The following is a 13,046-nucleotide window of genomic DNA, read 5'->3' on the forward strand; positions in this document are numbered from 1 at the left end:
TGGAGTTTGGCCAGGAAAACAGAAGAGGAACTATAAGGCCAGCAAGAGGCATCCACATAGGGCCTCTGGAAACTAACAAGGCTTTTTGTGCCTGCATTTGGTGAGTCAGTTCAGTTCAGTTCAGTTGCTCAATCATGTCTGACTCTTTGCAACCCCATGAATCACAGCACGCCAGGCCTTCCTGTCCATCACCAGCTCCTGGAGTTCACTCAGACTCATGCAACGAGTCAGTGATGCCATCCAGACATCTCATCCTCTGTCGTCCCCTTCTCCGCCTGCCCTCAATCTTTCCCAGCATCAGAGTCTTTTCCAGTGAGTCAACTCTTCGCATCAGGTGGCCAAAGTACTGGAGTTTCAGCTTTAGCATCATTCCTTCCTAAGAAATCCCAGGGCTGATCTCCTTCAGAATGGACTGGTTGGATCTCCTTGCCGTCCAAGGGACTCTCAAGAGTCTTCTCCAACACCACAGTTCAAAAGCATCAATTCTTCGGCACTCAGCTATCTTCACAGTCCAACTCGCACATCCATACATGACCACTGGAAAGACCATAGCTTTGACTAGACGGACCTTTGTTGGCAAAGTAATGTCTCTGCTTTTCAATATGCTATCTAGGTGGGTCATAACTTTCCTTCCAAGGAGTAAGTGTCTTTTAATTTCATGGCTGCAGTCACCATCTGCAGTGATTTTGGAGCCTAAAAGAATAAACTCTGACATTGTTTCCACTGCTTCCCCATCTATTTCCCATGAAGTGATAGGACCAGATGCCATGATCTTCATTTTCTGAATGTTGAGTTTTAAGCCAACTTTTTCACTCCCCTCTTTCACTTTCCTCTTTCACCTTCATCAAGAGGCTTTTTAGTTCTTCTTCACTTTCTGCCATAAGAGTGGTGAGTCAGTGAATGCTTTTTTTTCCTATCTCAGCTCTTCTCTGAGAAGCTATTCTCAAGTCTCTTCAAAATAATCAGTCCTTTGGAAAACTTAGGCTTCCTAAGCAATGCAATTTCACACACCCACCTTGTCTTGTTTCCTAACAAAGAGCTGTCCGATGCAGGAGTAAAGTATCCCCTTTACCCCAGTGAAGACCCACACTGAGGACTCCCTTCAGACAGCAGAATTGGCTTGCTCTTTACTGGCCTGTGTCCACCAGCTGAAGTAGGGAATCTGGCGAGTCTGTCCTATTAGGTCATGTTAGAGGAAATGGCTCAACAAACCTGAATCACTCAGGTGGTCACTTAGAAAGGTGATCACAGAGTGGTCGTTCACTGATGCTGACATTCAGAAGCTGGATGCTATGTGGCCAAAATGATACTTTTACTAAATAGCTTGAGAAAGAGTAAACTGTAGGAGGGTTATTTGTTGAACAATGACATCTAATACTATTTAACATATAATCCTTAGGATCTTATAAAATGCAGCTGTAAAATTAGTTTTGTGTGTTAACACCAACTGGTCCTTTGTGTCAGACTGTTTCTAGATGTGTCTGTGTGGGTGTCGTTTCCAGATGTGATTAGAATTAGATCTGTGGACTCAGTAAAGTAGTTTGCTTTTTCCAGGGTGGGTGAGCATCATCATTCAATTTTTTGAGGGATCTGGAGAGGACAAACATGTGGAAGAAGGAAAAATTTGTTCTTCCTGTTCCTGCCTGCCTACTTGAGCTGAGATGCAGCTCTTTTATTGCGTTGAGACTAGACTGTACTGTGGCCTCAAGCTTCAGACTTGGACTAAGCTACATAGACTTCCAGCTTGCAGACGGCAGGAATGGAATTTCTCAGGGTCTGTAATTATGTGAGCCAATTCTTTACATTAAAAAGTCTTCAAATAAATATTCATGTGAAAATAGATATATAGATAGATAGATAGATATTCTGTTTCTCTGAAGTACCTTGAATAATACAGTAAGGAAAAAATTCTGTTTTTCTCAGCAGAGATGAACTATAATAAAGATAATGACACAGATAAGCAACAATTTCCAGACATGAGCCAAACAGTGATATTTTGTGCTTTTTTTTTTTTTTAATATTGAGTTGTATGAACTGTTTAAAATTTTTGATATTAACCCAGTATTATTTATCTCAGTTGCAAATTTTCTCCCATTCAGTATATCTTCATTTTGTCAAATGTTTCTTTCACTGTGTGAATGCTTTTAATTCAGTCCTATTTGTTTACTTCTGCTTTTATTCCTTTGCCTTTGGATATAAATCCAAAAATATATTGCTGTGACCCTTTATGCAAGATGGCGGAGGAGTAGGATGGGGAGAACACTTTCTCCCCCACAAATTCATCAAAAGAACATTTAAACGCCGAGTAAATTCCACAAAACAACTTCTGAATGCCGGCAGAGTACATCAGGCACCCAGAAAAGCAACCCAAGTCTTCGAACGGAGGTAGGGAAAAATATAAAAGACAAAAAAGGGACAAAAGAGGGAGGGACGGAGTTCCGTCCCGGGAAGGGAGTCTTAAAAAGAGAGAAGTTTCCAAACACCAGGAAACCTTCTCCCTGCCGAATCTGTGCCGAGCCTTGGAAGCACAGAGGGCAACATAACAGGGAGGAAAAATAAATAATTAAAACCCGCACATTGCTAGCCCTACGGTAACTCCCCCAGCGGAGAAGCAGCGCAGATGCCTGCATACGCTATTAGCAAGCGGGGGCTGGGCAGGGAGGCGCGGCGTGGGCTGCATCGCAAGAATCTGGCCTGAATACCCCGAGCACTATCTGAGCGAAATAATTTGGGCTAGCAAACCAGACTGTGGGATATCTACCACGCGAAAAGCCAGCCGTAACATATGACACTGCCAGGCCCGCACATGGAATAAAGGACTGAACAGAGATAGCCGGCGGCAGACCATCCCCCTCCGGTGATAGGCAGCCAGAGCCGGAAGGGGACAATCGCAGCCCCAGAGAGACATTATCTATAAAACTGTAAGCAGGCTTCTTTGCTAACTAAAACTTCTTGGGGGTCTGGACGGTCAACATCTGCCTGAGAAGGTGTGCCGGTGTACAGCTAGATAACCAAGCGGCGGGGAGGCGGTAAGTCGCAGCAATCGCATGCTCAAAACACCTCATCACCTGAACTGGTCGGATCTGGGAAGGGCACAAAACGCAGGCCCAACTGAGAGTCTGCGCCTCTGAGGACTACCCGAGTGCCTGAACCTGAGCGGCTTGGACCCGGGAAGTACAGGCAGTCCAGGGCGGGCCACGGATGTTTCGCGGCGGAGCAACCTAGAGCCTGAGCAGCGTGGGCAGAGAGGCTACACGCGCTGTGAACTGGGGGCAGACCCAGTGTAGCTGAGGCACTGCGAGCACACGCCAGTGTTATTTGTTTGCAGCATCCCTCCCTACCTACCCTCAGTGCGACTGAACAAGTGAGCCTATTAAAAAAAAAAAATAAAATAAGTCCTCTATTATTCCTTTAATTTCCACTTTTATAACCAATTACTTTGCAAAAAAAAAAAAAAAAGAAGACCCTATTTTTTTTAAAGCAAACTTCATATATTTTTTTTTAATAATTTTTTTGACTTTTTTTTTCTTTTCCCTTCTTTTCTTTAACATTGTATTTTTGAAATTCCAAACTCTACTCTAGATTTTTAATTTTAGCTTTTTAGTATTTGTTATCAATTTTGTACCTATAGTTTTTTTTTTGTTTTTGTTTTTATATAATTTCTGTGACCCTTTTTTCTTTTTTCTTTTTCTCTGTTTCTTTCTCTTCTTCTTTTAAATAACACTGTATATCTGAAATTCCAAACTCTATTCTAGATTTTTAATTTATGCTTTTTGGTATTTGTCCTCAATTTTGTACCTGTATTTTTTTTTTTATAATTTATGCAACCTTGTTTGTTCTTGTTTGTTGTTGTTTTTTTTTTTCTCTCTCTTTCTTTTTCTTCTTCTTTTTTTAACATTGTATTTTTGAAATTCCAAACTCTACTCTAGATTTTTAACTTTTGCTTTTTGGTATTAGTTATCAATTTTGTACCTATATTTTCTGTATAATTTTTGTGACCTTGTTTGTTTTTGTTTGTTCGTTTTTTTCTCTCTTTCTTTTCCGTCTTCTTTTCTTTAACATTGTATTTTTGAAATTCCAAACTCTACTCTAGATTTTAAATTTTTGCTTCTATGTATTTGTTACCAATTTTGTACGTTTAAGAACCCAATCTTTAGTACCCATTTTTCACTAGGGAGTGAGATTACTGGCTTGACTGCTCTCTCTCCCTTTGGACTCTCCTTTTTCTCCACTAGGTCGCCTGTGTCTCCTCCCTAACCCCTCTCTACTCTACCCAACTCTGTGAATTTCTGTGTGTTCCAGACGGTGGAGAACACTTAGGGAACTGATTACTGACTGGATCTGTCTCCCTCCTTTTCATTCCCCCCATTTATCCTCCTGGCCACCTCTGCCACCTTCTTCCTTCTTCTCTTCTCTGTATAATTCTGTGAACAACTCTGAGTGGTCCAGTTGTGGAGTGCACATAAGGAAGAGATTACTGAATAGCCCACTCTCTCCTCTATTGACTCCACCTCATCTCATTCGGGTCACCTCTAACTCCCTCCTCACTCTTCTCTTCTCCATATAACTCTGTAAACCTCTCTGGGCGAAACAAGACATACCAAGCAAATTCTCCAGCAGCAAGGAACACAGCCCTGAGCTCCAAGATACACGCAGCCCAAAGTCACCCCAAAACCATAGACATCCCATAACTCATTACTGGACATTTCATTGCACTCCAGAGAGAAGAAATACAGCTCCACTCACCAGAACACGGACACAAGCTTCCCTAACCAAGAAACCTTGACAAGCCACCTGTACAAACCCACACAGAGGGAGGAAACGCCGCAATAAAGAGAACTCCACAAACTGCCAGAATACAGAAAGGACACCCCAAATTCAGCAATTTAAACAAGATGAAGAGACAGAGGAATACCCAGCAGACAAAGGAACAGGAAAAAAGCCCACCAAACCAAACAAAAGAGGAAGAGATAGGGAATCTACCTGATAAAGAATTCCGAATAATGATAGTGAAATTGATCCAAAATCTTGAAATCAAAATGGAATCACAGATAAATAGCTTGGAGACAAAGATTGAGAAGATGCAAGAAAGGTTTAACAAGGACCTAGAAGAAATAAAAGAGAGTCAATATAAAATGAATAATGCAATAAATGAAATTAAAACACTCTGGAGGCAACAAATAGTAGAATAACAGAGGCAGAAGATAGGATTAGTGAATTAGAAGATAGAATGGTAGAAATAAATGAATCAGAGAGGATAAAAGAAAAACTAATTAAAAGAAATGAGGACAATCTCAGAGACCTCCAGGACAATATTAAATGCTACAACATTCGAATCACAGTGGTCCCAGAAGAAGAAGACAAAAAGAAAGACCATGAGAAAATACTTGAGGAGATAATAGTTGAAAACTTCCCTAAAATGGGGAAGGAAATAATCACCCAAGTCCAAGAAACCCAGAGAGTCCCAAACAGGATAAACCCAAGGCAAAACACCCCAAGACACATATTAATCAAGTTAACAAAGATCAAACACAAAGAACAAATATTAAAAGCAGCAAGGGAAAAACAACAAATAACACACAAGGGAATTCCCATAAGGATAACAGCTGATCTTTCAATAGAAACTCTTCAAGCCAGGAGGGAATGGCAAGACATACTTAAAGCGATGAAAGAAAATAACCTACAGCCCAGATTATTGTACCCAGCAAGGATCTCATTCAAATATGAAGGAGAAATCAAAAGCTTCTCAGACAAGCAAAAGCTGAGAGAATTCAGCACCACCAAACCAGCTCTCCAACAAATACTAAAGGATATTCTCTAGACAGGAAACACAAAAACGGTGTATAAACTCAAACCCAAAACAATAAAGTAAATGGCAATGGGATCATACTTACCAGTAATTACCTTAAATGTAAATGGGTTGAATGCCCCAACCAAAAGACAAAGACTGGCTGAATGGATACAAAAACAAGACCCCTACATATGTTGTCTACAAGAGACCCACCTCAAAACAGGGGACACATACAGACTGAAAGTGAAGGGCTGGAAAAAGATTTTCCATGCAAATAGGGACCAAAAGAAAGCGGGAGTAGCAATACTTATATCAGATAAAATAGACTTTAAAACAAAGGCTGTGAAAAGAGACAAAGATGGTCACTACCTAATGATCAAAGGATCAATCCAAGAAGAAGATATAACAATTATAAATATATATGCACCCAACACGGGAGTGCCGCAATATGTAAGACAAATGCTAACAAGTATGAAAGGAGAAATTAACAATAACACAATAATAGTGGGAGACTTTAATACCCCACTCACACCTATGGATAGATCAACTAAACAGAAAATCAAAAAGGAAACACAAACGTTAAACGATACAATAGACCAGTTAGACCTAATTGATATCTATAGGACATTTCATCCCAAAACAATGAATTTCACCTTTTTCTCAAGCGCACATGGAACCTTCTCCAGGATAGATCACATCCTGGGCCATAAATCTAGCCTTGGTAAATTCAAAAAATAGAAATCATTCCAAGCATCTTTTCTGACCACAATGCAGTAACATTAGATCTCAATTACAGGAGAAAAACTATTAAAAATTCCAACATATTGAGGCTGAACAACACACTGCTGAATAACCAACAAATCACAGAAGAAATCAAAAAAGAAATCAAAATTTGCATAGAAACTAATGAAAATGAAAACACAACAACTCAAAACCTATGGGACACTTTAAAAGCAGTCCTAAGGGGAAAGTTCATAGCAATACAGGCATACCTAAAGAAACAAGAAAAAAGTCAAATAAATAACCTAACCCTACACCTAAAGCAACTAGAAAAGGAAGAAATGAAGAACCCCAGGGTTAGTAGAAGGAAAGAAATCTTAAAAATTAGGGCAGAAATAAATGCAAAAGAAACAAAAGAGACCATAGCAAAAATCAACAAAGCCAAAAACTGGTTCTTTGAAAGGATAAATAAAATTGACAAACCATTAGCCAGACTCATCAAGAAACAAAGGGAGAAAAATCAAATCAATAAAATTAGAAATGAAAGTGGAGAGATCACAACAGACAACACAGAAATACAAAGGATCATAAGAGACTACTATCAACAATTATATGCCAATAAAATGGACAACATGGAAGAAATGGACAAATTCTTAGAAAAGTACAACTTTCCAAAACTGGACCAGGAAGAAATAGAAAATCTTAACAGACCCATCACAAGCACGGAAATTGAAACTGTAATCAAAAATCTTCCAGAAAACAAAAGCCCAGGTCCAGACGGCTTCACAGCTGAATTCTACCAAAAATTTAGAGAAGAGCTAACACCTATCCTGCTCAAACTCTTCCAGAAAATTGCAGAGGAAGGTAAACTTCCAAACTCATTCTATGAGGCCACCATCACCCTAATACCAAAACCTGACAAAGATGCCACAAAAAAAGAAAACTACAGGCCAATATCACTGATGAACATAGATGCAAAAATCCTTAACAAAATTCTAGCAATCAGAATCCAACAATACATTAAAAAGATCATACACCATGACCAAGTGGGCTTTATCCCAGGGATGCAAGGATTCTTCAATATCCACAAATCAATCAATGTAATACACCACATCAACAAATTGAAAAATAAAAACCATATGATTATCTCAATGGATGCAGAGAAAGCCTTTGACAAAATTCAACATCCATTTATGATAAGAACTCTCTAGAAAGCAGGAATAGAAGGAACATACCTCAACATAATAAAAGCTATAGATGACAAACCCACAGCAAACATTATCCTCAATGGTGAAAAACTGAAAGCATTTCCTCTAAAGTCAGGAACAAGACAAGGGTGCCCACTTTCACCATTACTATTCAACATAGTTCTGGAAGTTTTGGCCACAGCAATCAGAGCAGAAAAAGAAATAAAAGGAATCCAAATTGGAAAAGAAGAAGTAAAACTCTCACTGTTTGCAGATGACATGATCCTTTACATAGAAAACCCTAAAGACTCCACCAGAAAATTACTAGAACTAATCAGTGATTATAGTAAAGTTGCAGGATATAAAATCAACACACAGAAATCCCTTGCATTCCTATACACTAACAATGAGAAAACTGAAAGAAAAATTAAGGAAACAATTCCATTCACCATTGCAACGGAAAGAATAAAATACTTAGGAATATATCTACCTAAAGAAACTAAAGACCTATATATAGAAAACTATAAAACACTGGTGAAAGAAGTCAAAGAGGACACTAATAGATGGAGAATATACCATGTTCATGGATTGGAAGAATCGATATAGTGAAAATGAGTATACTACCCAAAGCAATTTATAGATTCAATGCAATCCCTATCAAGCTACCAACGGTATTCTTCACAGAGCTAGAACAAATAATCTCACAATTTGTATGGAAATACAAAAAACCTCGATTAGCCAAAGCGATCTTGAGAAAGAAGAATGGAACTGGAGGAATCAACCTACCTGACTTCAGGCTCTATTACAAAGCCACAGTCATCAAGACAGTATGGTACTGGCACAAAGACAGAAATATTGATCAATGGAACAAAATAGAAAGCCCAGACATAAATCCACGCACATATGGACACCTTATCTTTGACAAAGGAGGCAAGAATATACAATGGATTAAAGACAATCTCTTTAAACAAGTTCTGCTGGGAAAACTGGTCAACCACTTGTGAAAGAATGAAACTAGACCACTTTCTAACACCATACACCAAAATAAACTCAAAATGGATTAAAGATCTAAACGTAAGACCAGAAACTATAAAACTCCTAGAGGAGAACATAGGCAAAACACTCTCTGACATACATCACAGCAGGATACTCTATGACCCACCTCCCAGAATATCGGAAATAAAAGCAAAAATAAACAAATGGGACCTAATTAAACTCAAAAGCTTCTGCACAACAAAGGAAACTATTAGCAAGGTGAAAAGGCAGCCTTCAGAATGGGAGAAAATAATAGCAAATGAAGCAACGGACAAACAACTAATCTCAAAAGTATACAAGCAACTCCTACAGCTCAACTCCAGAAAAATAAATGACCCAATCAAAAAATGGGCCAAAGAACTAAATAGACATTTCTCCAAAGAAGACATACCGATGGCTAACAAACACATGAAAAGATGCTCAACATCACTCATTATCAGAGAAATGCAAATCAAAACCACTATGAAATACCATTTCACGCCAGTCAGAATGGCTGCGATCCAAAAGCCTACAAGCAATAAATGCTGGAGAGGGTGTGGAGAAAAGGGAACTCTCTTACACTGTTGGTGGGAATGCAAACTAGTCCAGCCACTATGGAGAACAGTGTGGAGATTCCTTAAAAAACTGGAAATAGAACTGCCTTATGATCCAGCAATCCCACTGCTGGGCATACACACTGAGGAAACCAGAAGGGAAAGAGACACGTGTACCCCAATGTTCATCGCAGCACTGTTTATAATAGCCAGGACATGGAAGCAACCTAGATGTCCATGAGCAGATGAATGGATAAGAAAGCAGTGGTACATATACACAATGGAGTATTACTCAGCCATTAAAAAAAATACATTTGAATCAGTTCTAATGAGATGGATGAAACTGGAACCTATTATACAGAGTGAAGTAAGCCAGAAAGAAAAACACCAATACAGTATACTAACGCATATATATGGAATTTAGAAAGATGGTAACAATAACCCTGTGTATGAGACAGCAAAAGAGACACCGATGTATAGATCAGTCTTAAGGACTCTGTGGGAGAGGGAGAGGGTGGGGAGATTTGGGAGAATAGCATTGAAACATGTATAATATCATGTATGAAATGAGTCGCCAGTCCAGGTTCGATGCACGGTACTGGATGCTTGGGGCTGGTGCACAGGGATGACCCAGAGGGAGGGTAGGGGAGAGAGGAGGGAGGAGGGTTCAGGATGGGGAACACCGGTATACCTGTGGCAGATCCATTTCGATATTTGGCAAAACTAATACAATATTGTAAAGTTTAAAAATAAAATAAAATTAAAAAAAAAAACACCCAATTATGTACAGTTTAAAAATAAAATAAAAAAAACACACACACAAAAAAAAATATATATTGCTGTGATTTATGTGAAACAGTATCCAATTATGTTCTCTTCTATGGCTTTATGGTTTCAGGACTTACATTTAGGCCTTTAATCTATCTTGAGTTTACCTTTGTATATGGTGGGAGGAAATGTTCGGTTTCATCTCATGTGTGCAGTAGTTTTCCCAGCACCAGTGACTGAGGAACTTCCAGAACACCTTCTTCAGTCTTTAACAAAGAAAAGAACATGTGATGGGGAAAAACTTATAAGTGTCATGTTCTTTTCAGGAAAGGGCTTCACTTCTGGGGCCAGTGAAAGTCACTCATTCATGGCTGACTCTTTGCAACCTCATGGACTGTAGCCTGGCAGGCTTCTCTGTCCATGGAATTCTCCAGGCCAGAATACTGGAGTGGGTAGCCATTACCTTCTCTGGTGCATCTTCCCAATTGAACCAAGGTCTCCTGCATTGCAGGTGGATTCTTTACCATCTGAGCTACCAGGGAAACCCAGGAGGCCCTGTTAAAAGGGAATGCCCCTCTGTGTGCAGATCTTTTCTGTTGTATACAAAAATCCAGCTCCTCAGTTTCTCATAACTAGGTACTTCCTCCTGAACTGGAGAACTGAGCATTCCAGTAAATGAAACAGCATCAGTGGCCCTGGAGGGTCATTTGTCAATAATTCAAGACTACAGAATTTTCCTCGTGAGTCAGAATCCCAGTCATTGTAGCAATGGGAAGATAGGAAGACAGAGATGAAGGAAGTATTTAAAAGACCGATTTTCCCTTGTTTCCCAGGGTGAGTGCTAAGACATGGATGTGTGCATACACACACAGACACAAAACTGGGAAAATTCCTCTTTGGAAACCTTGTCAAATCAAAGTTCATCCAAAGGTAGGAAGTTCAAAATTCTTTGGGACAAGTATGGATAAGAGAAAATACACTGGATCCACTTTTTTAAAACAATAACTTTGAGTCCATACGGATTAAAAATTCCAAAAGACATGAGGATCCCACCCAGCCCTGAATGAACATCCAATGCAGAAGTGATTCCCCTCTTATTTCACTGAAGGAAGATATCATACTTTCTCCTTCATTCCCGAGAACTTTTAACTCATTAAAAAAGTAAGGCTGACCAGGACACACAAATACCTGCCTAAATCAGTGTTAAGAAATCTCACAATTATACTTCTGAGTCTTAATGTATCACTGTGAATAGTAACTTTGGGGCAAACAGAGCCTAAATTGAAATTTGAATTCAAAGAAATAGAATTATTGTACAATTTTTTGAAAAAATAAAATAAGGCATTATCCAGAAACATTTATTTTACAATTAGGTAAGATTTAAATAAAATTGTAATTCTTTCATCAGTGTGTTCTGTTTCTAAAACATAGAAAGGGTTATCATGTTGAATATAAGTTATTATTTATTCTGAAAATGACCTATTTTAGTCACAATGAGAGGGAAGCAGAAAATGAATAAACATTGTATCAGATCAGATCAGATCAGTTGCTCAGTCGTGTCTGACTGCGACCCCATGAATCGCAGCACGCCAGGCCTTCCTGTCCATCACAAACTCCTGGAGTTCACTCAGACTCTTGTCCATCGAGTCAGTGATGCCATCCAGCGATCTCATCCTCTGTCGTCCCCTTCTCCTCTTGCCCCCAATCCCTCCCAGCATCAGTCTTTCCCAATGAGTCAACTCTTCGCATGAGGTGGCCAAAGTACTGGAGTTTCAGCTTTAGCATCATTCCTTCCAAAGAAATCCCAGGGCTGATCTCCTTCAGAATGGACTGGTTGGATTTCCTTGCAGTCCAAGCGACTCTCAAGAGTCTTCTCCAACACCACAGTTCAAAAGCATCAATTCTTTGGCACTCAGCCTTCTTCACAGTCCAGCTCTCACATCCATACATGACCACGGGAAAAACCATAGCCTTGACTAGACGAACCTTTGTTGGCAAAGTAATGTCTCTGCTTTTGAATATGCTATCTAGGTTGGTCATAAAACATTATATAGAGTACCACTATTGAGCTAGAAATTACAGAAGTTATTACAAATGTTGTATTGTTTAGTACACATAATGATAACTAGGTAAATTCTGTATATATATATTTTTTTACAAATAAGATCCTGGATCTCATAGAATCTAGTTTACTTAGGGCTTCTCTAGTGGCTCAGTTGGTAAAGAATCTGTTTACTGAATAAGAGCAAGTATGTAGCAATTCTGAAATTATAATAAAACTTAATCCCACAAACACAAAGAGACACACACGCCTAGGCATACATGCTTTTCCATGACAGGCAGAGCTGGAATAGTCTTAACAGCAGCACATTATTAAAAAGAATCCTTGTGTCCCTGAAAGCATAAACCTGTTTAATGAGACACTGACACAGGTTATATTTTTTGGTATTCAACAGGCCAAATACTTGTTATTGAGACACTTAGATGCTTCTCACTTAGTATCATTTTGTTGTTGTTCAGTTGTTCAATCATGTCCAACTCCACGATTCTATGGACTGCAGCACACCAGGCTTCCCTGTCTTTCAGCATCTCCCGGAGTTTGCTCAAACTCATGTCCATCGAGTCAGTGATGACATCCAGCCATCTCATCCTCTGTCGTCCCCTTATCCTCCTGCCCTCAAACTTTCCCACCATCAGGGTCTTTCCAAGGAGAAAATATCATTTATCATCTGACAATAATATTATGTATGGTGCAGTTTTTATATCATGATTACATTAACACAGCAGTTAAGGATGTTATTCTAAGTCACACTGCTAATATGTGAGGACAGTTCTTGAAATAAGATACTCCGGGCATAAAACTTCCACTCAGGTTTGCAGAACTTGACTTCTGGGTGTTTGAGACATATTAGTGTGTGTCAAGAGTCCCCATGCCTTCAAAGGCTACTCCCTAAAAGGCTGGGTGTCAAAATACCCTGAGATTTCATGATACCTGGGAATAATTACAAACCC

General features: G+C 39.3%; 1 protein-coding gene across 1 annotated transcript in view; it reads right to left on the minus strand.

The window, feature by feature from the left end:
• The window catches only part of LOC139187320 (tripartite motif-containing protein 5-like), a 77,716-nt gene that overhangs the window by 17,043 nt on the left and 47,627 nt on the right, over positions 1–13,046 (minus strand). The window lies entirely within an intron of this gene.

Source organism: Bos indicus, chromosome 15 (assembly GCF_029378745.1).
Source record: "Bos indicus isolate NIAB-ARS_2022 breed Sahiwal x Tharparkar chromosome 15, NIAB-ARS_B.indTharparkar_mat_pri_1.0, whole genome shotgun sequence".
Taxonomy (NCBI): Eukaryota; Metazoa; Chordata; class Mammalia; order Artiodactyla; family Bovidae; genus Bos; species Bos indicus.